Source organism: Tursiops truncatus, chromosome 1 (assembly GCF_011762595.2).
Source record: "Tursiops truncatus isolate mTurTru1 chromosome 1, mTurTru1.mat.Y, whole genome shotgun sequence".
Taxonomy (NCBI): domain Eukaryota; kingdom Metazoa; phylum Chordata; class Mammalia; order Artiodactyla; family Delphinidae; genus Tursiops; species Tursiops truncatus.
Genome location: NC_047034.1, coordinates 111,541,153 through 111,555,362, shown reverse-complemented (window position 1 = coordinate 111,555,362; position 14,210 = coordinate 111,541,153). Strand labels below are relative to the sequence as shown.

Here is a 14,210-nt window from a genome sequence, read left to right as displayed (position 1 = left end):
ACCAACACATTGATTTTGAACGTCTAGTCGCCAGAACTGTTGGTCAATAAATTTCAGTTTGCAGTACTTTGTTAGGGCAGCCCTAACAAATTTGTATTATATCTGTAATAGCAGCAACTTAAAGTCTTTAACTACTAACTGTTATTTGTGTTTCTTTTTCTGGTTAAATCTGCCGGACTTGGGGGAGAGGCAGCCTCCGTGATGTATGTGTTCCTCATGATCCAACGCCACAAGACCACCATCTTCACAGACGCCAAGGACTCGGACACCTTGTTCGAGCTGAAGCGCATCATTGAGGGTATCCTCAAGTGGCCACCAGACAAGCAGCAGCTGTACAAGGACGACCAGCTTCAGGACCACGGAAAGACATTGGGAGAGTGTGGCTTCACCAGCCAGAGAGCACGACCTCAGGCCCCAGCCACTGTGGGGCTAGCCTTCAGGGCAGATGAAGCCTTTGAAGTCCTTAGCATCGAGCCCTTCTCCAGCCCACCCGAGCTGCCAGATGTGATGAAGCCGCAGGACTTAGGAAACAGTGCTAATGAACAAGCTCTGCAGTGAGAGCCCACCACCACCTGCCCCCCTCCAATAAAAGAGATTTGGGTGTCCAAAAAAAAAGAATAATAAAATAACCAGATTTAACAACATATACTAGTTCCTACTGAGTACAGTATAGAATAGCTCTGCAGTTTACAAAAATATACAAATTGTATTTTAAATGATATTTTAAAGTTGGAAAAGTGTTGGAAAGCAGGAGTAGCAATCAGCATTTCAGCCAAGGCCTGTTTCTGACCCTTTATTATTGTTAGAAATATAAAAAAACAGAATGAATACTATTTTATATTGAAAAGCCCGTTCTTTCCCTGTGTGGCTGTTCAGAGTAAATATTATTGGCAAGGTCACTGGAGGATTACTTTGAGATGGTGCAAATGTTATATGAATTCTCAGCATTTTGCTTTTTCTCAAACATGTTTTTTTTTTTTTCCCATTTAGCTATGAATACACTCACTTCATTTTCTTTAGAAAAAAATTTTCTTCATTATGACTGAGTCATCATTTTTAAATGTATTTAAACATTTAATGGTTGAAATGACATAAAGAACGATTTTAATTTATTTCTTCATTTTGGGGGAATTGGAGGATATAAAATTTAAATAATAATACACAAGGGTTTAAGGGTTATCTTGAATTTAATGCTGTTAAATTAACACCATGCAGATCAAATCTGTATTTGTCCTCAATGTTTTATCTTAATCAGAAGGTTCAATACTTCAAAGAATTTTTCAGATTTTGTATGCTAATTTTTAAAATCACTGTTAATGCAGATGCTACAAAAAGGCAGATCCAAAGTTATATTTCTTCAGTGTTTGAAAAATTACATATTGTTCTCTTTTCATTATTTATAAATTGCCTAGAATAACAGTATATATAATGGAAATTGCCAACAAAATTGAAGATGCAACTCTTCTTTCAATAGACAATAAAGGTTTTACAGAATAAGTTGAATCTGAGTTCAAGTAAAAAAGACTCTGTGTGGGTGCACATATGTATGTGTGTGTAAGTGTGTGCATACACTAAAAGAATAGCATGAGCCAAACACAAGGCCATGGTGAGTACATTTTTGAAGATAAGTATATTTGTCTGATTAGAACATAGATTTGATGTTGATGAGACCTGAGTTTCATTAGAATATACATGTGAGGAGAGATTACTGCAGGGCTCAAATACCAATAATGAAGTTGTACCTGAGGCTAACAATAGTAGGGGACTTATTACAGGGAATCTAGAGTCTGACAACCTACCTTTCTATGCTGGCTTCATGATTTCCTACCAATTGCATTGCATGCACTTGCCCTGATTTATTTTTATAGCATGTATCACTCTACCAAATATTGTTATAAGATCCTTTGTTAAATTGTTTTATTAAAATGTTTAAATTTTTAATAGTCTATTTCCCCAAGAAAAATGCCCTGCTTCTAGGACAGAACTTTATTTTGTCCACTGTTACTTCCTAGGTGCTAAGAACCATGCCTGGGACATTATAAAAACTCAATAAAAATGTATTGCTTGGATGGATGAATCAGTGACCTTGAGCAATTACTTAAAGTATCTCTCAGTTTATATGGATATGGTGGTTATGATTATTATATTAATAATAATAACAATAATAGTACACACCTAGTGGTATTATGAGTATTACACATAAATACACCAAGCATATAATATATGCTAGTGTTTTGCATATAATATATGCTAGTGTTTTGCATATAATATATGCTCAATAAATTTAGACATTATTTTACTTATTGCAGATTTTTGCATTGAAACCAACATTACAACAACATTCTAACAGGAGTCTTGTATATTTATTTTAGGATGTTGATCATTTGTAATTTGTTCATTAAAAAGTGAAAAACTCAGGAGTATAATAGGTACATAGTCCTGATCCTCAAGAAACAAAAATGTTACTTGAAATTAGACTTAAATGTAAAAGTAATGAAGATAATACAAGAATTGTGAGATCCAGAATATACCAAAGCATTTGAGAAAAGAAAAATACCAGTGAGAGCAAGGGCAAGATGCAAGAAAGTCTCCAGGAAAGACTTCGTGGGAGAAGAGAGGGTTTGCATTTGTAATTGAATAGGCTTGATCTGAATCCATGAAGAAGATCTTTCAATGGGAGAGGAGGAGCAAAGAAGAACAGAGTTCAGTTAGAATGACTATGGGATAAAGGTGAGGATGGTGTTGATGGAAAAAAAAAAAAAGTTGGGCATTTGGAAAAGGACTATACTTGCATATGCAGGATAATATGTCCTTGAGGAAACATGAAGTATACTGTTTTAGCCCATTTAGGCTGCTGCAACAATATCACAGATGGGGTGCCTTATAAACAGAAATTTATTTTCCCACAATTCTGGAGTCTGGAAGTCCAAGGTGAAGGTGCCAGCAGATTCAGTATCTGGTGAGGACTCTTTCTGGCTCAAAGATGGCCATCTTCTTGCTGTGTCCTCAAATGGTAGGAGAGGTGAGGGAGCTCTCTGGGTCTCTTTTATAAGGACACTAATCCCATTCATGAGGGCTCCACCCTCATGACCTAATCACCTCCCAAAGACCCCACCTCCAAATATCATCACCTTGGGGATTCGGTTTCAACATATGAATTTTGGGGGGCACAAACATTCAGTCTATAGCAGACACTGAAAGTCAGACAAAAGAGCTTAATTTTGATGTCATAAGAAACAAGTAGTTACTGCTAAATTTTGTGTGTGTGTGTGTGTGTGTGTGTGTGTGTGTGTAGTAAAATGTCATAACGTCACCCAGGAGGACTGGAATTAAGTAAAGAGCTCAGAATAAGGAAAGCTTTGGTGGGAGACAATATTCATGTCCTTCATCCCATCCTCTATTTTCCAACCTCTTTCTTACCAGCATGACCATTCTTGGATATAGACCTAATTATGCACTTGGCTGCTCAAATTCTGATCATCTATCCCACCTTCAGGGTCAAGTCCAAACTCCTTATCAAGTCATTCAAGATCCATAGTAAACCAGGCTCAATATCTTTCCAGTCTCATCTCCTAACAACCCTTCCAAACCCAAACAAGTTACATAAACCCTGCCCCCCACCCCACAGGCACACCAAAGTTCTTGCCACTTCTTTAAATAAGTTATGAATATTTATTGCCTGGAATAATATTTCTCTTTCTATTATGCCTCATATGACCTTCAACTTATCTTTCAAGACCCATCTCAAATGTTGCCTCTCCTTTTAAGCCTTTTCTAATATTGTCCCATGCTTCTCTGGACTCCTTTTCTCCTTCCATAACAACTTAAACATCTTGAACTTGTAGTATACAACTTATTTAAATTTTATGTTTAACTCATGTTAAATCATGAGTTTCTTGAAGTTCAAGCAACATTGCATCTATAGTGCCTGCCAGGGTAGTGACATATTCTAAGAAATTAATAAGTGGTTGATGCTTAATATGTAAAATGTCATGACAAGTGGAAAGCAAATGCATACAAAGCACTAGAAACACTTATATTTTAAACATGAAAAAAATAATGTTGCTACATAGAGCAATAGGGTCGTTAGTAAGTAGAGACTAGGTGTGGATTCTAAAGGAATGAACATGAAGGAAAATAAATATCTGATTAGAACTTGGGATTTGTGACATGAGAGGAGCAGTGAAATCACTGGATCAGGAAACAGTGATCAAGAGAGTAATCTGAGAGGTGGGAGGAGAATAAGAATGATGTGGCACAGAGGACCTGGAGCAGAATGCATTCAAGAAGATAATGAACAACACTATCAAATGCCTCTGAGACACTGAGGGAGTTGAGTCTGAGAAATAATCAGAAGGGAGTAATTGCTAATTTTAGAGTGAGAGATTTAAGCAGTGTGATTGGAATAGAGGATGTGGAATTCAGATAACAAAGAAAGTTTTTGAGCAGGAATTACAGTTTTCATAAGTGGGTTTCAGTCATGTCCACAGCTTCAAAAATGGGAAATAGAATGTTGTTAAGTGTGAGCATACTATCTGCAAGGTTTTTTTTTTTTTTTTTTTTTTTGATGCTACTGCATTCTAAAGGCTGAGTTTGTAACTTCAAGTTCAGTTATGGGCAAAATAGAGCATATTTGGAGTTGGGAACTCCCCAAATGAGATTTTCATTCTTTCATCTGTCACTCGTGAATATTTCAGAGTTAAGAATTCCCTTTATAAACTTTGCTTTTCTTGTAGGTAATTCTACCCTTGGACACATTTTCCTGTGCATAATCTCTAAAAGAGTTAGACTTTGTAGGTGAGTTCTGCAGAAGTACTGAGAGCAGCATTTCCCAAAATATGCAACACTAGTGCCATAGGCTGTTAACAGGTATTAAAGGAAACAAAGTTATCCTAGTCAAATGTATTTTTGAAATGTGAGTTGAAACAAACTCAGACAGCTTTTTTATACTGCAGCACCTCTCAGAACCTCTACTATATCCACTGTGACTATTGAAGAAATATATATCATTGCAGTTGTTTCTCAAACATTTTTGACCAAGAAATCATTTTGTCAGACACTCACTTTGGGGCGTACTGGCCTAGACATATTTTATCTAATATTTTCCATTTCCTTTTTCCTCAGACTAAATGTTGCATCATATTCATATGTTGTACAATGTACTATAAAAATAACTCGGTAATAATAATATTTATACATAAATCCATTGCCTTTCTTCCTTCCTTCTCCCTCCCTTTCCCTTCCTTCCCTGATATGTTCCCTATAAAAAGGACATTGTTTGAATGGACTTTCTAGCTTTTATTTAAATTAATGAATTTTTGCCAGTGAATTAGATTTCATTTAATAACTATATATGGAAAAAAATATAAACAATCACTCCTGGGAAACGCCATTCACAAAATCTGTGGGACTGAGATATCTAAATTCCCTCATTTCCAATTTGTAAGTTCTAGAATTGTAGGGTTCTAAATTTCTTTGAAAACATCTGAGGGTTTGAGGTGCTGGCATGCATCAAATTCTTCAGTAAAACAAGGATATTGAATATGCTTTCAACTTTAACACTTAGCATTGCTATGATTGTCTCGCAGCTCTTTAATCATATCTTGACTGCAGTAGATCTCATCATGTGGATTCATGAGGAGGGCATATGTCCTTAGCAAAGACATGTAGGATGACTCTGCATTACATCACCACCACCCACCTTCATTTATGTTCTGGAAAAAGACAACCTCTACCAAATGTTTCCAATTTTTATTCTGCTTCAGTCTCATACAGATACTTCTCAGGAATGTTCTTATCTCATCCACCATGACTTTTTTGTTTCTCTACTTTGTTCGTCTGCCCTTCACTGAAGTTGTACAATCAACCCCTCTTACTCCAAGTCAGCTCTGGATATATGATCCCCTCAGTTATACCCCTCATTCCTTCTCCTGCTTTTGTGGCAGTTTCCTTGGTACCCAGAGGCTGTCACCTGGTTTCATACTGAACTCACTTATGTTTCCCCTGTTTTTGATTTACAGCTTTTCCCTACCTCTCTATGTTTTTTCTGGGCTATGTTTGACCTCCTTACATTTTTTAAGCCACTACAAAGGAACATTGACATTGTCTATTTAAATTATTCAGATTGTTCTTTATAAAGACATTCTTTTGTGAAACTTACCTTTCCAAATTCCAAGGTAAATTGACCACTTAGAATTCTGCATTCCTGTGGTCTGAAATTCTTATGCTAGCTCAGCAGAAGAATATTGGAATGCTGCCGCAGAAACTGTGATAGTCTGTGTTGTGATAAAACTTTAATCACTCCTCTTGGGACACCTTTTCCCAGAAGCCCTTCCCCTAAAAAAGCCCTGTGCCCCACCTCTGCTCCTATTGTCTCCCCCAAAATGAAAAGAAAGGCCACCCCTTCCATAAATGGGCACCTACTTCAGATAGAGCTATTTAGGCTGAAGTCACAGGATGTCTGAAAATACCTATTTCACAAGCATAAAACACTCTTAGTGATTGAAATAGAAAACTCAGCCTTAAGTGTTTCATTAAAACCACTGCAGGGCTTCCCTGGTGGCGCAGTGGTTGAAAGTCTGCTTGCCGATGCAGGGGACATGGGTTTGTGCCCCAGTCCGGGTAGATCCCACATGCCGCGGAGCAGCTGAGCCCGTGAGCCATGGCCGCTAAGCCTGCGCTTCCGGAGCCTGTGCTCCGCAACGGGAGAGGCCACAGCAGTGAGAGGCCCGCGTACCGCAAAAAAACAAACAAACAAAAAAACACTGCAAATACTATGCATAACAATTTACACAGAGCTCACGGAGCTGCTTGTTTAATAAATGAGGTTCATCTATAGTAAATGGCTTGGTGCAACCAAAGTGGCTCTAATCAAATTGGGGACAGATGAGTTCTTATTTCATTAATTTACTACTGTTTAGGGTTCACAGTCAATGACCAATTGATATTATTTGTGACAACACTAAATAAAATAAGTAAAGGAAAATAAGTTGCATAATGTATTGCAGAGATAAATCACACCCCAGCATGTGGGGTGATGAAACCCTCCAGCAGAAGCACTTAGCACACCTCATTTGATTCCCATTCGTCAGCCTCAGTGCCAGTGGCTCAAAAAGAATGCAGAGGTAAATGAACACCAAAATATGATTTACAGAGTTGAAAAACAGTCCTACCCAAATAAATCAAGGTTCCACTCCATTTCAGCCACTGGCTTATTCATAATACAGGGCTTTTACAATCAAACCCACCATTGTAAACAAACCCCCATGTAACACGTACCTGCCCCAGGAGACAGTCGTGAAACTGTGTGCGCACAGAGAGCGAAAGAGGTTCAAAAACAACAGCATCTATTGGGTGGATTGAAAAAGGAAACAGACTGCACGTTTTAAAAGATCTTGCTGGTTTAAGCAATAATGTTGCGTCCTGCTCACATTGTTAGGGCAGGAGAAGCTACATCAACTTTCAGAATATGTATATTTAAAATGTTTAACCAGACTGTGTTTATATACATAGCTTTCTCAAAACTCCTGTGAAGTCTTCCTGGAAGGTCCATTCTCTATAAGATTTTAAGAATTGAGCGAGGGCTGACATAAAAGGGGAAAGAGAGGGATAAGTAAGGGATAAGTGAATCTATTAAATGGGTGTCCTCTAAAATGATTTAATGAAATTTTATTCTAAGCTGAATAGATTATAACTACCATCTTGCTACTGGAGAACTTTTCATCTGATAGAAACTAAAGATAATAAAAGACAAAAATGAAGGGTTGCCCTCACAAACATATATCTCTTTAGAAAATATAGGTGGTTGTATGACAAACATAATTCTATGTTGATTTTTAAATTAATAATAGGCTTAAAGTAAGGAAGGTAATAATTGAAGACAAATAAACAAAAAGAAAATCTTAAGATGGTAAGATTTTAGAATGAGAAGGACACTTACAGATCATTTAGAAGTCCACTTACCAAATTTCAAAAAGGAGATCCCAAGTGGTAAAATGAATGGTTTAGCCAAGGTCCCACCACAGAATAATAACAGAGCCAGTCTCCAACCTTGGGTTTCTGGCTCTACATTAAATACATGCTGTAGATCCACCCAGATCAAGGACTGATCACAGAAGAACTTCAATTTCTTAGAAAGTTGTAAGCAAGCATGTATTGAAATCTTTATATCCCACAGACTTATTGTGATATACAATTAAAATACATGGAAATGTTCTACCTTCTTACATATCCTGTGAGTGTGCATGCATGTGTGTGTATCACAGACTTTTTATTTTTGGTTTTCTGTCTTTCTTATAAACCTATTACCATGTTTTATTTACTTTTATTGTTTTCAAACAATTTTCCCAGGAAGCATTTAGTGTGGCTTCCAACCTGAAAGTAGCCTCTCGCTAAGATTATTTTAAGCATTGTTGCACTTTAAATGGCTTTGTTTCCCTCTTTCCTAATTATCTTCTGAGAAAGAGATGCTAAACTGATTGGTTGTCTACTTAGTGCCTAGTCTCCAAAGGTTATGCGTGGACTGTGATTCCTCTAATATGCTGCAAAGCAACTGCCTTGAGAAGCACTGAAAGCCAAGTACAGAGTGTCTACATATATACATATATATGTGTGTGTGTGTATCTATATCTATATACACATCTTTCTTGAAAGATAATGTGCTTTTTCAGTATTTGTACTACAGATACTGCTTATATTATTGAAAGTTAATATTTTATCCCTAGCTGCATAGGTATTACAAATTACTGAACCCGCAAAACCATGCTGCCTGAAGTTAGGATTATACATCATTGACGTTTGAATAGGTGTTCGCCTAAGAGCAGCATTCTCCGTAGAAAATACATTTTCAGAAGGAAAGCAGAAACAGTTGGGTTTTCATTCTATTACCATTGAAATAGCTCTTCTTTTTGTTAATGATTGAATAAATCAGAATTTCAGTGGTGTATTCTCAACATTTTCTCCTATTTATTCCATCTGTTGTGGGAAAGCACCGGCATCCTGAGAAATGACCCACTTTATAGTCAAAAAGTATAGTCTGCAAATTTAAGCCGTTTATTGTGGGATAAAAATAACCATAAAACAAACAAGCTCTCCTTGAATATTTGTGCCCCTGGTTGGAAAGCCCTTCCACACCCTTGAAGGGTTTTGGCTATAAACCACCCTGAAAAACAAATTCTCACAGTCCTAGCTCACATGTAGGAAGCTGTTTCCCTCATTCTGATTAGCTTGACTTCAGGTTTGCCTGGGGATTAAATAAACTAGCTCACTTCCAAAACCCCTTTCAGGGAAAAAGGTCTCTCTTGCCTTTTGTAGCTTTCAGTACTAGCCCTTGACACCCAGGCGGGGGGTTTTACTTGGCCTGAACTGAACACAGAAATAAAACCCCAAAGAACATGAAGGTTTCCTGTGGCACTGCTGGGAAATAAGATTCTGGACCATTCCTCTTGGTTCACGTTTTCCCTACCTGTTACAAGCCATTTATTTTTATAACACCTTTAATGAAAGTGACCTATAGCATGGGCTTTATCTGGGCTGTGGTGAACTAAGGAAAGAAAAAGGAAGTTGGAATTATAGTGGTTTAAGTAACTATCAAGTAAATAAGAGGAATAAGAGAAACACGTTTTCACAAGGAAAGATAAGTTATTAAAAACATTATTTTAAGCAAAATAATATAACACACGACAGGAAGAAACGACTGTGTGAAATAATATAACACACGACAGGAAGAAAAGAAGCCCTCTTTTCAACCAAAATTGACTCAACAAAAATGCATTCAATCCCAGCCACCTGCAAGCTTCACTTCTTTGTCTATTCAGTGTCTAAATGTTACCTCTGTTATAAATATCTGTGCTTCAAAGTTCACATTTTTGTAACTTAATAAATACCATTGACCCAGGTTAAATATTTTCCCCAAATTTACAATCATTAAACAAGTTAGTATTTTGAATGATGGAGAGGCTGGCATAACACATTTTTTTTTCTTATATTTATCTGATACTAAAGCTTGAGGGCAATTTCTAAGTTTTCCTTCCAAATATGCTTGTAGATTATTTCCTTGTTGGCAAGGGAATGGAACTTACCATCACTTGGGAAAATTCTGAAGTCAAGCTGTGAAATTGAACAAAATTTTCATGAGCAAAAAATTGAATTTGAAAAACATGTGTTTCCCCTTTGGTAACAGGAGGATGTGAGGTAGAGAGGAAGCAGAATGGGAGAGTTTAAGCCTTCATTATTCTTTCCTGTGGAGCTCTTCAGTAGCAGGCAAAGAAAGGAGAGGAATGCCAGCTGCAATGCCCAAAGCAAAATCTTTATGAGAGTGAGTGATAGAACTCGGAGAAGCAAAACAGGTGTCCACCTCCTTGATCTTAACACACAGCATTTGTATACGCAACAGAAAAGGAAAGACAAGCCAAGAAAGGCCAGCTCACTGGGGAGAATGGGAAAAAGGAGAGGGTAAAGAATCATAAGAGGCTGCTCAGCCTCCTGATTGTATTCATACAGGCTTGCAGAACATGTCCAAGATCACATTTTTCATAACGGATATGGCATAATTGGCTATTTCCTTAAGTCATGTAAGCCCAGCCCAAAGGATACATTTTTTGTTGATAACAGTAGCTTAAGCTTTTATAGCACTTTATGTCATCTTGTTTTATCTTATCTGAGCCAAACAACAAGTCTGTAAGATAGGTTACAAGTACTGAAGAACTTAATGCTCAGAGAGGTTAAATCATTTCCTCACGAGCCAGAATCACTATAATTTTTTGTACCACTGAACCAAGCAAATTTAGACTAAAAAGTAAAATGCCACAGCCCCATCATTCTCAAGAAACATACATAAGAATTACATAGCTTGCAATGAAGGACACATCTTTTGTAAGAATTGATATTATGAACTTCAATATATAGAAAAACTTAGGATGAGTGCTCTTTCTTGCACTCTTGCCCTTAAGTGTCGGTCCAATGGTCCTTGTTATGTAAATGTACAGTAACTTTTATGTCCCACTGCTCAAACCTATTATTCATGACTATCCTTTCACTCTTGAGTGTCGACATTACACTGTAGATCTTAAATTCTCTTGCGAGAGAGAAAATCAACAACACCATAATCATTACAGTAAAAAACACTTAGTGAGGCCCAATCTGAGCACCTGCTGTTGTTCTGCAGAGTGGGTCACCAGACGTGGTTCTTGTCCACTGGGATCTTAAAGACAAAAGAAGGCCACCTAAAGGACATACAGACAACTAAACAAGCAATGAGACTTGTACACAGGCACATATGTGCTAGTTCCTATTTGCATATGGAAATGTCGACTTTGTAGATTCAAGTTAATGATGTTTTGCTTTTGTCAATCCATTATGAGTTGTCAGCTATTAAAATCTGGCCCCAAGTGGTGTCTCAGTACAACAACTTGCCTGATCCTGCTGTTCTGTTGTGTAGGTTAAGATCTCAAGGGCTCCTATTGAGCTTCAGGGAATTATTCGCTTGTAAAGATTGTGCATTCAGGGTCACTGATGTTTCAAGAAACAGCTCAGCCAAACATCAGTTTTTGTCTTAAATTTTTTAAAAATTAGTTTAACAACTGGTACACCAAATCATCTGCTGGCCTCTTCTTATAAGTTAGAGTTGCAAGGAACTTTGTGAATTGAAAAGGAAGCTTAAACCAATTTCTATTTTGAACTCTGATAGAAGATTTCAGACCACATATAACATCTTATTTTTTCAGTTTTTAGTACTATGAAAACTTATTCCTACCTTAGGAATCCTCAAGTCATATTAAAATGTGTTATGCTTCATGGCATTATTTGATACATGAAAATAGGTAGAAGTAAGAAAACAGGGAGATTGTCAATTTTTACCTTGTTCAAGAGCTGATAATTTTTTTTTTTTTTTCTGATACGGTACCTTTTCAAGACAATGAGCTAGGTGGTACACATACATAATCTCATTTAGTATTCAGCATTGTTGGATGTGATAGTGGCTATTTTACCTCCCCTCCCTTCCAGACTAATGAGGAAACTTTAAATAAATTGACAAATGCCATACAATGAATACAAATTTGAGAGTGTTCAAATTACAATTTATTTCATTCCAAAGCCTATATATTTATCTCTACCTAATCTGTCCACTCTGTAATTCTAAAAGGATGCATCTTAAAAGATTTCTTAAGATTATCTTGTTTTCAAGTTCCTTCCCTCAAAGAAGGTGCACCTCCTTGAGGAGGCACTGGGTATTGAGTACCATAAGGGCAGAGTGTGCTAGGCAGTTAGACATCCCACCCTGACCACTTCACATTCTCTCAGCCTCATCTTTTCATCCAGTGTCTGCTGTACCATTCAGTTGCACGTAGGTTCTGACCAGACTCACACAGGGGAACCTACAGTGTTTTATTTAGACCCCATGAGACTTGCCTGATGCGGCAGCGTGATTGTTCCCTTGTGCCAGTCATACGCACACAACTGGGTGGTGTAGGGAAGTTCCTGCCCATGAAGTCACACTTAACAACTGGAGAAAAGGAACCAATGAATAGAATCACCTCCCGTTCCAAGGGAACAATTCTGAGACATATTTTATTGGTCCCCTTAGAAAATCTGGCAGGATGGAACACCATTTGCCCATGGTGGTGACCTAACCATTTATCTTTCCTCTTTCTTCTTCCTTGTTTCAGTCCACTGTTTCTCAGTTCATGATCCTTGTATGTCCTCAGTATATAACCTTCATGTGAGCTCTTTCTTAAGTCTTTCATTCGGTGTACTTCAAGCTAAAACGCAGGTATTGTGCATTATTTGCTCCTTTCCTAATAATATGCCTGACAGAGCATATATACAGTGATGATAGAATTTTTTTTTTTTTTTTTTACATTTTCTACTAAAAGCTTAGGTTAAAGAGAGTTAAGAAATTGTTATTTTTTTCATATTTGAGAAGCTATAATGATGCTTAGTTGTTGCCATGGATATGTTGCCTTGGAGGCTGGGGAAATCAGACAAGGCTGAATCCATTATGGACATTTCTAGGGTGTTAAGTGGGCACACACATCCAGAAAAAGTAACTTCTAATTCCCTTGATGCCAAGACCAATGTACCCAGCACTACCTCTTTCTAATTGTAAAAACCATATTCCTATCACTAAAATTTGTAATACAGTTTCTATTACTCATTCTTTTATGCCCTACCTCAAAATGAGCTCTATAGTAAATTCCTTGCTTTTTCTGATATGGATAATTATTTTTGAGTAACTGGATAGCTCATATTCTAAATTAAAATATGCCCAGCTTATTGGTCCATATCCAATTTGTTATCAAATAGATATCAGTCTTTAAAAATAGAATTATAATTAGGATTAATTAAAATAATTTAAGAAGATCTTGTAAGGCAAGCCACACACTGAAGAGCACTTGAAACTGAACCCTTTCTCCCTGTTACTTCCTGATCAATGTTTCAATGCCTGGGGGCTTTCTGGCAATAACTGTTCTGGTGTGAAGGATTACAACTGGGCTCCCTTCAAGAGCAATAAATCCACTTAAAAATATGTAAATGTGTTTCACTTACCATTGACCTGGAGGTGAAAAGTTCTATATCAAATTACTAACAGCCTGAGATACCCATTCTCCTATTCTGATACTAATTAAAACGAGCTGAGAAAGGAGCTATGGAAGATTTGTATTACAGTGAAAATGTAAGGAAGATTTACTAAGTGTACTTGCCACACAAAGCTGTAACTGCAGGAAAACAAGAAGAGACATTGATGTTCCTTCTAAATAGTACATGTTTTTCTGAATTTATCCCCCCCTTTTTTTTATTTTCATCACCGTAATCTAAGAATTTATTACTCTTTTGAAAAATTTTCATCCCTGTAAGAACTTATTACCTTAAATTGATCTTTTGTAAAGGCCTTTTAATTGTATTTCCCGAGACAAGGAGTTTCCTTCAAGTGTCTTTACACTCCTAGAGTAATGATGCTAAATTTTGTGTAGCACACAGCACTCCTATGTCCCCAAATTGTCAGTTGTTGACCCTTATCCAGAGTAGAAAATTCAAACTTTTTAATCCAAGAATTCTGGTTACCTTGCTAAATGTCCATCCCATAGCTAATATGACTGCTAGGAGAGGCAAATACAAATCCTTTACTAAAAATAAAATGCCTTCTAAGTTTATTGTATCATAATGGTCAATCACATGTCCATTTATTTTCCTGGTCTATAGAAACTCTGTAA

General features: G+C 37.0%; 1 pseudogene; it reads left to right on the top strand.

The window, feature by feature from the left end:
* The first annotated feature begins 201 nt into the window (after nt 1–201).
* On the top strand, nt 202–558 carry LOC101340091 (elongin-B pseudogene; annotated as a pseudogene).
* The last annotated feature ends 13,652 nt before the right edge of the window (nt 559–14,210 follow it).